Source organism: Heterodontus francisci, unplaced genomic scaffold, assembly GCF_036365525.1.
Source record: "Heterodontus francisci isolate sHetFra1 unplaced genomic scaffold, sHetFra1.hap1 HAP1_SCAFFOLD_184, whole genome shotgun sequence".
NCBI classification, from domain to species: Eukaryota; Metazoa; Chordata; class Chondrichthyes; order Heterodontiformes; family Heterodontidae; genus Heterodontus; species Heterodontus francisci.
In genome coordinates, this window is record NW_027141723.1 from 16,157 (window position 1) to 25,226 (window position 9,070).

Genomic DNA, 9,070 nt, shown 5'->3' on the forward strand with positions numbered 1-9,070 from the left:
CATCTGTGAGTGGGACTCAGTACCACTCCAGCTGTTATTAATAGAGACCTGGATTGAATTGCCTCTTTCCTTGTGTGTGACTGGGACTCAGTACCACTCCAGCTGGTATGAATAGTCACCTGGTTTGAATTGGCACTGTCCTGGTGTGACAGTGGGATTCAGTACCACTCCAGCTGGCATTAATTGAGACAGAGATTGAATTGCCTCTTTCCTGGTGTGTGAGTGGGATTCAGTACCACTCCAGCTGTTATTAATAGTAACCTGGTTTGAATTGGCCCTGTCCTTGTGTGAGAGTGGGACTCAGTACCACTCCAGCTGGTATTAATAGAGACCTGGATTGAATTGCCTATTTCCTGGTGTGTGAGTGGGATTCAGAACCACTCCAGCTGGTACTTATAGAGATCTCGATTGAATTGCCTCTTTCCTGGTGTGTGAGTGAGACTCAGGACCACTCCAGCTGGTATTAATAGAGGCCTGGATTGAGTTGCCTCTTTCCTGGTGTGTGAGTGGGACTCGGTACCACTCCAGCTGGTATTAATAGAGGTCTGGATTGAATTGGCTGTTCCCTGGTGTGTGAGTGGGGCTTAGTCCCACTCCAGCTGGTATTAAGAGGACTGGATTGAAATGGCTCTTCCCTGGTGTGTGAGTGGGTTTCAGTACCACTCCAGCTGGTATTAATAGAGGCCGGGATTGAATTGGCACTTTCCTGGTGTGTGAGTGGGACTCAGTACCACTCCAGCTGGTATTAATAGAGGTCTGGATTGAGTTGCCTCTTTCCTGTTGTGTGAGTGGGATTCAGTGCCACTCCAGCTGGCATTAATTGAGACAGAGATTGAATTGCCTCTTTCCTGGTGTGTGAGTGGGATTCAGTACCACTCCAGCTGTTATTAATAGTAACCTGGTTTGAATTGGCCCTGTCCTTGTGTGAGAGTTGGACTCAGTACCACTCCAGCTGGTATTAATAGAGACCTGGATTGAATTGCCTATTTCCTGGTGTGTGAGTGGGATTCAGAACCACTCCAGCTGGTACTTATAGATATCTTCATTGAATTGCCTCTTTCCTGGTGTGTGAGTGAGACTCAGGACCACTCCAGCTGGTATTAATAGAGGCCTGGATTGAGTTGCCTCTTTCCTGTTGTGTGAATGGGACTCGGTACCACTCCAGCTGGTAGTAATAGAGGTCTGGATTGAATTGGCTGTTCCCTGGTGTGTGAGTGGGGCTTAGTCCCACTCCAGCTGGTATTAATAGAGACCTGGATTGAATTGCCTATTTCCTGGTGTGTGAGTGGGATTCAGAACCACTCCAGCTGGTACTTATAGATATCTCGATTGAATTGCCTCTTCCCTGGTGTGTGAGTGGGTTTCAGTACCACTCCAGCTGGTATTAATAGAGGCCGGGATTGAATTGGCACTTTCCTGGTGTGTGAGTGGGACTCAGTACCACTCCAGCTGGTATTAATAGAGGTCTGGATTGAGTTGCCTCTTTCCTGTTGTGTGAGTGGGATTCAGTGCCACTCCAGCTGGTATTAATAGATGCCTGGATTGAATTGGCTCTGTCCTGGTGTGAGAGTGGGATCAGTACCACTACAGCTGGTATTAATAGAGGTCTGGATTGAGTTGCCTCTTTCCTGTTGTGTGAGTGGGATTCAGTACGACTCCAGATGGTATTAATAGAGGCCTGGATTGAATTGGCACTGTCCTGGTGTGAGAGTGGGACTCAGTACCACTCCAGCTGGTACTTATAGAGATCTCGATTGATTTGGCTCTTTCCTGGTGTGTGCGTGGGGCTGCGTCGCACTCCAGCTGGTATTAAAAGAGTTCTGGATTGAATTGGCTCTTTCCTGCGGTCTGAGTGGGACTCAGTACAACTCCAGCTGGTTTAATAGAGGTCTGGATTGAATTGGCTCTTCCCTGGTGCGTGAGTGGGGCTCAGTCCCACTCCAGATTGTATTAAGAGGTCTGGATTGAAATGGCGCTTCCCTGGTGTGTGAGTGGGGCTCATTCCCAACTCCAGCCGCCAGGATTGAGGCCGGGATTGATTTGCATTTTTCCTGGTGTGTGAGTGGGTTTCTGTACCACTTCAGCTGGTATTACTAGAGGCCTGGATTGAATTGACACTTTCCTGGTGTGTGAGTGGGACTCAGTTCCACTCCAGCTGGTATTAAATGAGGTCTGGTTTGAATTGACTCTTTCCTGGTGTGTGAGTGGGACTCAGTTCCACTCCAGCTGGTAGAAATAGAGGCCTGGTTTAAATTGACTCTTTGCTGGTGTGTGAGTGGGGCTCATTACCACTCCAGCTGGTATCAATAGAGACCTGGATTGAATTGCCTCTTTCCTGGTGTGTGATTTGGATTCAGTACCACTCCAGCTGGTATTAATAGAATCCTGCTTTGAATTGGCTCTTTCCTGGTGTGTGAGTGGGGCTCAGTATCACTCCAGCAGCTATTAATAGAGGCCTGGATTGAATTGCCTCTTTCCTGGTGTGTGAGTGTTACTCGGTACCACTCCAGCTGGTATTAATGGAGGTCTGGATTGAACTGGCTCTTTCCTGGTCTGTGAGTGGGACTCAGTAACACTCCAGCTGGTATTAATAGAGACCTGGATTGAATTGCCTCTTTCCTTGTGTGTGCGTGGGACTCAGTACCACTCCAGCAGTATTAATAGAGGCCTGGATTGAACTCGCACTTACCTGATGTGTGCGTGGGACTCGGTACCACTCCAGCTGGTATTAATAATGGCCTGGATTGAATTGGCACTTTGATGGTGTTTGATTGGGACTCAGTTCCACTCCAGCTGGTATTAATGGAGGCCTGGTTTGAAGTGATTCTTTCCTGGTGTGTGAGTGGGACTCTGTTCCACTCCAGCTGGTATACGTAGAGGCCTGGTTTAAATTGCCTCTTTCCTGGTGTGTGAGTGGGCCTCAGTACCACTCCAGCTGGCATTAATGGAGACCTGGATTGAATTGCCTCTTTCCTGGTGTGTGAGTTGGACTCAGTACTACTCCAGCTGGTATTAATAGAAACCTGGTTTGAATTGGCTCTTTCCTGGTGTGTGAGTGGGGCTCAGTACCACTCCAGCTGGTATTAATAGAGGCCTGGATTGATTTGCCTCTTTCCTGGTGTGTGAGTGGGACTCGGTACAACTCCAGCTGGTATTAATAGAGGTCTGGATTGAATCGGCTCTTTCCTGGTCGGTGAGTGGGACTCAGTACCACTCCAGCTGGTATTAATAGAGGCCTGGATTGAATTGCCTCTTTGCTGGTGTGTGAGTGGGACTCGGTACCACTCCAAGCTGCTGTTAATAGATGTCTGGATTGAATTGGCTCTTTCCTGGTCTGTGAGTGGGACTCAGTAACACTCCAGCTGGTATTAATAGAGATCTGGATTGAATTGCCTCTTTCCTGGTGTGTGAGTCGGACTCAGTACCACTCCAGCTGGTATTAATAAAAACCTGGTTTAAATTGGCTCTGTACTGGTGTGGGAGTGGGATTCAGTACCACTCCAGCTGGTATTAATAGAGACCTGTATTGATTTGGCTATTTCCTGGTGTGTGAGTGGGATTCAGTACCACTCCAGCTGGTATTAATAGTAACCTGGTTTGAATTGGCTCTGTCCTGGTGTGAGAGTGGGGCTCATTACCACTCCGGCTGGTATCAATAGAGACCTGGATTGAATTGCCTCTTTCCTGGTGTGTGATTTGGATTCAGTACCACTCCAGCTGGTATTAATAGAATCCTGGTTTGAATTGGCTCTTTCCTGGTGTGTGAGCGGGGCTCAGTATCACTCCAGCAGCTATTAATAGAGGCCTGGATTGAATTGCCTCTTTCCTGGTGTGTTAGTGGGACCCGGTAACACTCCAGCTGGTATACGTAGAGGCCTGGTTTAAATTGACTCTTTCCTGGTGTGTGAGTGGGCCTCAGTACCACTCCAGCTGGCATTAATGGAGACCTGGATTGAATTGCCTCTTTCCTGATGTGTGAGTTGGACTCAGTACCACTCCAGCTGGTATTAATAGAAACCTGGTTTGAATTGGCTCTTTCCTGGTGTGTGAGTGGGGCTCAGTATCACTCCAGCAGCTATTAATAGAGGCCTGGATTGAATTGCCTCTTTCCTGGTGTGTTAGTGGGACTCGGTACCACTCCAGCTGGTATTAATGGAGGTCTGGATTGAATTGGCTCTTTCCTGGTCTGTGAGTGGGACTCAGTAAAACTCCAGCTGGTATTAATAGAGACCTGGATTGAATTGCCTCTTTCCTGGTGTGTGAGTGGTGCTCAGCACCACTCCAGTAGGTATTAATGAAAACCAGGTTTGAATTGGCTCTGTCCTGGTGTGAGAGTTGGATTCTGTACCTCTCCATCTGGTATTAATAGATGTCTGCATTGAACTGCCTCTTTTCTGGTGTGTGAGTGGGACTCAGTTCCACTCCAACTGGTATTAATAGAGGCCTGGATTGAACTTGCACTTACCTGGTGTGTGCGTGGGACTCGGTACCACTCCAGCTGGTATTAATAATGGCCTGGATTGAATTGGCACTTTCCTGGTGTTTGAGTGGGACTGAGTTCCACTCCAGCTGGTATTAATGGAGGCCTGGTTTGAAGTGACTCTGTCCTGGTGTGTGAGTGGGACTCCTTTCCACTCCAGCTGGTATACGTAGAGGCCTGGTTTAAATTCACTCTTTCCTGGTGTGTGAGTGGGCCTCAGTACCACTCCAGCTGGCATTAATGGAGACCTGGATTGAATTGCCTCTTTCCTGGTGTGTGAGTTGGACTCAGTACCGCTCCAGCTGGTATTAATAGAAACCTGGTTTGAATTGGCTCTTTCCTGGTGTGTGAGTGGGGCTCAGTACCACTCCAGCTGGTATTAATAGAGGCCTTGATTGATTTGCCTCTTTCCTGGTGTGTGAGTGGGACTCGGTACCACTCCAGCTGGTATTAATAGAGGTCTGGATTGAATCGGCTCTTTCCTGGTCTGTGAGTGGGACTCAGTACCACTCCAGCTGGTATTAATAGATATCTGGATTGAATTGCCTCTTTCCTGGTGTGTGAGTCGGACTCAGTACCACTCCAGCTGGTATTAATAAAAACCTGGTTTAAATTGGCTCTGTACTGGTGTGGGAGTGGGATTCAGTACCACTCCAGCTGGTATTAATAGAGACCTGTATTGAATTGCCTATGTCCTGGTGTGTGAGTGGGATTCAGTACCACTCCAGCTGGTATTAATAGTAACCTGGTTTGAATTGGCTCTGTCCTGGTGTGAGAGTGGGACTCAGTACCACTCCAGCTGGTACTTTTAGAGATCTCGATTGATTTGGCTCTTTCCTGGTGTGTGATTGGGGCTGAGTTCCACTCCAGCTGGTATTAAAAGAGTTCTGGATTGAATTGGCTCTTTAATGGTGTGTGAGCGGGACTCGTTACCACTCCAGCAGCTATTCATAGAGGTCTGGATTGAATTGGCTCTTCCCTGGTTTGTGAGTGGGGCTCAGTACCACTCCAGCTGGTATTAATAAAAACCTGGTTTGAATTGGCTCTGTCCTGGTGTGTGAGTGGGACTCAGTACCTCTCCATCTGGTTTTAATAGATGTCTGCATTGAATTGCCTCTTTCCTGGTATGCGAGTTGGACTCAGTGCCACTCCAGATGGTATTTATAGAGGTCTGGATTGAATCGTCTCTTCCCTCATCTGTGAGTGGGACTCAGTACCACTCCAGCTGTTATTAATAGAGACCTGGATTGAATTGCCTCTTTCCTTGTGTGTGACTGGGACTCAGTGCCACTCCAGCTGGTATGAATAGTCACCTGGTTTGAATTGGCACTGTCCTGGTGTGACAGTGGGATTCAGTACCACTCCAGCTGGCATGAATTGAGACAGAGATTGAATTGCCTCTTTCCTGGTGTGTGAGTGGGATTCAGTACCACTCCAGCTGTTATTAATAGTAACCTGGTTTGAATTGGCCCTGTCCTTGTGTGAGAGTGGGACTCAGTACCACTCCAGCTGGTATTAATAGAGACCTGGATTGAATTGCCTATTTCCTGGTGTGTGAGTGGGACTCAGAACCACTCCAGCTGGTACTTATAGAGATCTCGATTGAATTGCCTCTTTCCTGGTGTGTGAGTGAGACTCAGGACCACTCCAGCTGGTATTAATAGAGGCCTGGATTGAGTTGCCTCTTTCTTGGTGTGTGAGTGGGACCCGGTACCAGTCCAGCTGGTATTAATAGAGGTCTGGATTGAATTGGCTCTTCCCTGGTGTGTGAGTGGGGCTTAGTCCCACTCCAGTTGGTATTAAGAGGTCTGGATTGATATGGCTCTTCCCTGGTGTGAGTGGAGCTCAGTCCATCTCCAGTCGCTAGAAATAGAGGCCTGGAATGATTTGGCTCTTTCCTGGTGTGTGAGTGGGTTCAGTACCACTCCAGCTGGTATTAATAGAGGCCTGGATTGAATTGGCTCTTTCCTGGTGTGTGAGTGGGACTCAGTACCACTCCAGCTGGTATTAATAGAGGCCTGGATTGAATTGCCTCTTTCCTGGTGTGTGAGTGGGACTCGGTAACACTCCAGCTGGTGTTAATAGAGGTCTGGATTGAATTGGCTCTTCCCTGGTGTGTGAGTGGGGCTCAGTACCACTCCAGCTGGTATTAATAAAAACCTTGTTTGAATTGGCTCTGTCCTGGTGTGTGAGTGGGTCTCAGTACCTCTCCATATGGTATTAATAGATGTCTGCTTTGAATTGCCTCTTTCCTGGTGTGTGAGTGGGACTCAGTACCACTCCAGCTGGTATTTGCAGACATCTCGATAGATTTGGCTCTTTTGGGCGGCACAGTGGCGCAGTGGTTAGCACCGCAGCCTCACAGCTCGAGGGACCCGGGTTCGATTCCGGGTACTGCCTGTGTGGAGTTTGCAAGTTCTCCCTGTGTCTGCGTGGGTTTTCTCCGGTTGCTCCGGTTTCCTCCCACAAGCCAAAAGACTTGCAGGTTGACAGGTAAATTGGCCATTATAAATTGTCACTAGTATAGGTAGGTGGTAGGGAAATATAGGGATAGGTGGGGATGTATGTTGGGAATATGGGATTAGTGTAGGATTAGTATAAATGGGTGGTTGATGTTCGGCACAGACTCGGTGGGCCGAAGGGCCAGTTTCAGTGCTGTATCTCTAATCTAATCTTTCCTGGTGTGTGAGTGTGATTCAGTACCACTCCAGCTGGTATTAATAGAAACCTGGTTTGAATTGGCTCTTTCCTGGTATGAGAGTGGGACTCAGTACCACTCCAGCTGGTATTAAAAGAGTTCTGGATTGATTTGGCTCTTTCCTGGTGTGTGAGTGGGACTCGGTACCACTCCAGCTGGTATTAATAGAGGTCTGGTTTGAATTGGCTCTTCCCTGGTGTGTGAGTGGGGCTTCGTCCCACTCCAGTTGGTATTAAGAGGTCTGGATTGAAATGGCTCTTCCCTGGTGTGTGAGTGGAGCTCAGTCCATCTCCAGTCGCTAGAAATAGAGGCCTGGAATGATTTGGCTCTTTCCTGGTGTGTGAGTGGGTTCAGTACCACTCCAGCTGGTATTAATAGAGGCCTGGATTGAATTGGCTCTTTCCTGGTGTGTGAGTGGGACTCAGTACCACTCCAGCTGGTATTAATAGAGGTCTGGATTGAAGTGACTCTTTCCTGGTGTGTGAGTGGGACTCTGTTCCACTCCAGCTGGTATAAGTAGAGGCCTTTTTTAAATTGACTCTTTCCTGGTGTGTGAGTGGGGCCTCAGTCCCACTCCAGCTGGCATTAATAGAGACCTGGATTGAATTGCCTCTTTCCTGGTGTTTGAGTTGGACTCAGTACCACTCCAGCTGTTATTAATAGAAACCTGGTTTGAATTGGCTCTTTCCTGGTGTGTGAGTGGGACTCAGTACCACTCCAGCTGGTATTAATAGAGGTCTGGATTGAAGTGACTCTTTCCTGGTGTGTGAGTGGGACTCTGTTCCACTCCAGCTGGTATAAGTAGAGGCCTTTTTTAAATTGACTCTTTCCTGGTGTGTGAGTGGGGCCTCAGTCCCACTCCAGCTGGCATTAATAGAGACCTGGATTGAATTGCCTCTTTCCTGGTGTGTGAGTGGGACTCGGTACCACTCAAGCTGGTATTAATAGAGGACTGGATTGAATTGGCTCTTTCCTGGTCTGTGAGTGGGACTCAGTACCACTCCAGCTGGTGTAAATAGATGTCTGGATTGAATTGGTTCTTCCGTGGTGTGTTAGTTGGGCTCAGTACCACTCCAGCTGGTATTAATAAAACCTGGTTTGAATTGGCTCTGTCCTGGTGTGTGAGTGGGACTCAGTACCACTCCAGCTGTTATTAATAGTAACCTGGTTTGAATTGGCTCTGTCCTGGTGTGAGAGTGGGACTCGGTACCACTCCAGCTGGTATTTATAGAGGTCTGGATTGATTTGGCTTATCCCTGGTGTGTGAGTGGGGCTTAGTGCCACTCCAGCTGGTATTAAGAGGTCTGGATTGAAATGGCTCTTCCCTGGTGATTGATTGGAGCTCAGTCCATCTCCTGTCGCTAGAAATAGAGGCCTGGAATGATTTGGCTCTTTCCTTGTGTATGAGTCGGGCTGAGTCCCACTCCAGCTGGTAGTAAAAGAGTTCTGGATTGATTTGGCTCTTTCCTGGTGTGTGAGCGGGACTCGGTACCACTCCAGCTGGTATTAATAGAGGTCTGGATTGAATTGGCTCATCCCTGGTGTGTGAGTGGGGCTTAGTGCCACTCCAGCTGGTATTAATAGAGGTCTGGATTGAAGTGACTCTTTCCTGGTGTGTGAGTGGGACTCTGTTCCACTCCAGCTGGTATAAGTAGAGGCCTGGTTTAATTTGACTCTTTCCTGGTGTGTGAGTGGGCCTCAGTACCACTCCAGCTGGCATTAATAGAGACCTGGATTGAATTGCCTCTTTCCTGGTGTGTGAGTTGGACTCAGTACCTTTCCAGCTGGTATTAATAGAAACCTGGTTTGAATTGGCTCTTTCCTGGTGTGTAAGTGGGGCTCAGTACCACTCCAGCTGGTATTAATAGAGGGTGGATTGAATTGCCTCTTTC